Source organism: Ornithorhynchus anatinus, chromosome X1 (genome assembly GCF_004115215.2).
Source record: "Ornithorhynchus anatinus isolate Pmale09 chromosome X1, mOrnAna1.pri.v4, whole genome shotgun sequence".
NCBI classification, from domain to species: Eukaryota; Metazoa; Chordata; class Mammalia; order Monotremata; family Ornithorhynchidae; genus Ornithorhynchus; species Ornithorhynchus anatinus.
In genome coordinates, this window is record NC_041749.1 from 103902440 (window position 1) to 103906720 (window position 4281).

General features: G+C 49.0%; 1 non-coding gene across 1 annotated transcript; it reads right to left on the reverse strand.

Annotated features, from left to right (window-relative positions):
- Positions 1-1623: 1623 nt before the first annotated feature.
- Positions 1624-1760, reverse strand: LOC114807038. Its single transcript, XR_003755091.1, has one exon. It is a non-coding gene; the product is annotated as a small nucleolar RNA SNORA7 (small nucleolar RNA).
- Positions 1761-4281: the final 2521 nt, after the last annotated feature.

Here is a 4281-nt window from a genome sequence, read left to right on the forward strand (position 1 = left end):
GGGGAGGAGGAGGAAGAGGGGTGACCCTTTCTCCCCCAAAGCCATAGTGACAGGCCACGGGGCGCAAACAGACCCAGGGCCAAATAAACACACACAGGCAAGTGTCATCTCTACACTCATAAACATCAAACACCTCTTTCCCCTTAATGACCTTCTCCCAAGGAAGGAATCGCCAAGAGTCATTCATTCATTCATTCAATCGTATTTATTGAGCGCTTACTATGTGCAGGGCACTGTACTAAGCGCTTCTGAAGATGAAGACTGGGGGCGGGGCAATGATTAACTCCAGTGCTTACTGCCTATCTGTGTTCATGACTAATAATAATGTTATTATTTGTTAAGCGCTTACTATGTGCAGAGCACTGTTCTAAGCGCTGGGGAAGATACAGGGTAATCAGGTTGTCCCACGTGAGGCTCACAGTTAATCCCCATTTTACAGATGAGGTAACTGAGGCACGGAGAAGTTAAGTGACTTGCCCACAGTCACACAGCTGACAAGTGGCAGAGCCGGGAGTCGAACCCATGACCTCTGACTCCGAAGCCCAGGCTCTTTCCACTAGGCCACATGACTACTTCCCACAGGCAAGCTAACTGAGGCCGGGGGCCAGAGATCTTGAAAAGAACTCCTGGGGACAAGTGGGCTCCTCTCTGCTGCTGCTGCCCGGCAATTTCAAAGGCAGCCTCCCCTTTAAAAATCAGACGTGTCAGCCGGCAGCAGCCCGATTTAGCAAAAACACCATTTTCATAATGCCCCTGGCAGTGGCTACGTTGTGGCAGCGGGCAGTGGCAGCGGGCTTTGGAGTCAGAGGTCATGGGTTCGAACCCCGGCTCTACCACTTGTCAGCTGTGTGACTTTGGGCAAGTCACTTAACTTCTCGGTGCCTCAGTTACCTCATCTGTAAAATGGGGATTAAGATTGTGAGCCCCATGTGGGACAACCTGATTCCCCTGTGTCTACCCCAGCGCTTAGAACAGTGCTCGGCACATAGTAAGCACTTAACAAATACCAACATTATTATTATTACGTTGGTAAAGTTGGTAAAGTTGAGAAGCGGCATGGCCTAGAGGACGGAGCATAGGCCTGGGAGTCAGAAGGACCTGGCTTCTAATCCCGACTCCGCCACTTGTCTGCCGTGTGATCGGGGATGACTCGCTTCACTTCTCTGTGCCTCAGTTACCTCGTCTGCGAAACGGGGATTAAGACTGTGAGCCTCATGTGGGACGTGGACTGTGCCCAACCTGATTAGCTTGAATCTAATCTACCCCAGTGCTTAGTACAGTGCCTGGCGCATAGGAAGCGCTTAACAAATACCATAAAAAAACAAAAAAGTCAAGAGGGAGCACGACGGAAACCCAAGGCCCGGGGCTTAAGCCCTTCGAGCCCCTGCTGATCTTGTCTTCTCTTACGCCATCGAGTCGTTTCCGAACCATAGCGCGACACTACGGACACATCTCTCCCAGAACGCCCCGCTCTCCATCTGCAATCGTTCCGGTAGTGGATCCATAGAGTTTTCTTGGTAAAATACAGAAGGGGTTTACCATCAACTCTTTCCGTGCGGTAAACTCGAGTCTCCATCCTCGACTCTCTCCCCTGCCGCTGCTGCCCAGCACGGGGGAGTTTTGACTTGTAGCAGATGGCCTTCCACTCGCTAGCCACTGCTCAAGCTAGGAACGGAATGGGTAGGCCTCTGCTTGACTCCCCCTCCCATAGCCGAGACTGGCAAGTACTGGCAACTCTCCAGGTGCGACCCTGAGAGGGGCCCTGCTGATCGGACCCACCCAATACTGGGTGGGACTCAAGGTGCCTGGAAGGATTCGACCCACTAGACGCCCCCCACCCCCGAAACCTCCAGGCATCAAAACCCTAGCCGTAAAACCATTCGAGATGTCCAAAGGTAACACGGTGGACTGGAAAAGGCAACGGCAAGTCAAGACCTCATTTATAAACCAAAGATAGTTAAGAAGGGAAGTTAATTGAAGTGAATGAAATCTTGAAGAGTTTAGCGCATCAATTCAAGGAACTATTTTTAGCCTAATGGGGAGGAAGAGACAAAAGAAAGTGCACAAAAATTGAAGAGAAACTAATTTAGAACACATAATAAGAAGCAAACTTCTCATATTTCTTAAGAGCCCAGGAGACATGATCATTCAAGAAATAATTAGATGTGATCCTGAGGGAAATGAAAGCTAAAAATGAGGAGGGAAAAATGGAAAAAGCCAAAAAAGGTCATTCCCTGTTCCCAATAATTTCTTCGTTTTGCAGATGCGAGAATCAATTTGCAAAAGAAAAGCATACCGGTCAAATGCAAAGAGAAAATGAACTTACAACTATTTAAACACGCTCATTTTCCGGGACAATTTAGCCTAAACATCTCACACAGATAACAGTCACCTCGCACGAAAGGGATCTGTTTGGTTCTGCGACGCTTTGGCAGTATTAGCGCTCGTACCGACCGGGAATCCTACAATTCGTTGCGTGACTTTTGATGAATAATACTGGATTGTGTAAACTCGAAAGACCACCACGGGTTTTTACAGAGAAGTGTGGGTAACATGAAACAACAGCATAAAAAGCAGATGAGGAAGCCCCAGAAATATTCTGTTCCAAAGCCACAGACTCTACTCAAATCCCGGCTAATTATCTCGTTACTCAAGCTGGTGGTCACAAGGGGCCCGAGTTAGTGTGTGGGAAAGTCTCAAGAAAACTTCTACCCAAGTAGGTGACCCAGGCTGAGCGGTTCCATTGCTGGAGAGACAGTAACACTGTTCTGTAGCCCCTGGGGTGTCTCAGCAGCCCTATTTAAGAACAGACTGCTCACCCCCTAATCAAATCAATCAATCGATCGTATTTATTGAGCGCTTACTGTGTGCAGAGTACAATACGAGAATAAAACGGACACAATCCTTTGAGCTGGGAGGAGGCTGGAAAAGGGCCCCCCCAAAATTGCCGGCTTCACCGAAAACAAACTAAATTCCCAGAAGACTGTGATGGGTGAACATAATTTACACAATGCAGAACCCAAAAGACATCTACCAAACACACATAATTTTTTTTTAATGCTATTTGTTAAGCCCTTACCGTGTGCCGGGCACTGTACTAGGGGGTGGGGTAGAGACAATCTAATCAATTTGGACCCAGTCCCTGTCCCTCATGGGGCTCACAGTCTCAATCCCCATTTTACAGATGAGGTAACTGAAGCACAGAGAAGTGAAGCGAGTCGCCCAAGTTCACACAGTAGACAAGTGGCAGAGTCAGGTTTAGAACCCAGGCCCGTGCGCTTTCCACTAGGCCATGCTGCTTCCCATCATCTCTGATTCATCTCTGATTCTCGTCATCTACGGTTCTCTGAATCACCTCTGATTCTCTTCTCGTCTGTAACTCCCTGCTAGGTGGTTGGCTGTGAGACCTTGGGTGAGTCACTTCACTTCTCTGTGCCTCAGTTATCTCATTTGTAAAATGGGGATTAAAAGACTGTGAGCCCCATGCGGGACAGGTACTGTGGACAACCGGACAACCTTGAATCTACCCCAGGGCTTAGTACAATGCCTGGCACATAGTAAGCGCTTAACAAACTTCTCACTCTAGGCTACAAGGCTCTCCATCACCTTGCCCCCTTCTACCTCTCCTCGCTTAACTCTTTCCACTGCCCACCCCTCACGGTCCGCTCCTCTGCCGTCCACCTCCTCACCGTCCCCCGTTCTCGCCTATCCCGCCGTCGACCCCTGGGCCACGTCCTCCCGCGGTCCTGGAACGCCCTCCCCCCTCACCTCTGCCAAACTAATTCTCTTCCCCTCTTCAAAGCCCTACTGAGAGCTCACCTCTTCCAAGAGGCCTTCCCAGACTAAGTTTCCCCTTTTCCCTCTGCTCCCTCTGCTGCCCCTCTACCCCCCTTCACCTCCCCTCAGCTAAGCCCCCTTTTCCCCCCTTTCCCTCTGCTCCTCCCCTTCTCCCTTCCCCTCCCCTCAGCACTGTGCTCGTCCGCTCGTTTGTATCTATTTTTTATTACCCTATTTATTTTGTTAATGAGATGTACATCACCTTGATTCTATTTATTGCTATTGTTTTAATGAGATGTTCATCCCCTCGATTCTATTTATTGCTATTGTTCTGGTCTGTCCGTCTCCCCCGATTAGACTGTAAGCCCGTCAATGGGCAGGGACTGTCTCTATCTGTTGCCGATTTGTACATTCCAAGCGCTTAGTACAGTGCTCTGCACCTAGTAAGCCCTCAATAAATACTATTGAATGAATGAATGAACAGATACCATAAAAATAAAAAGA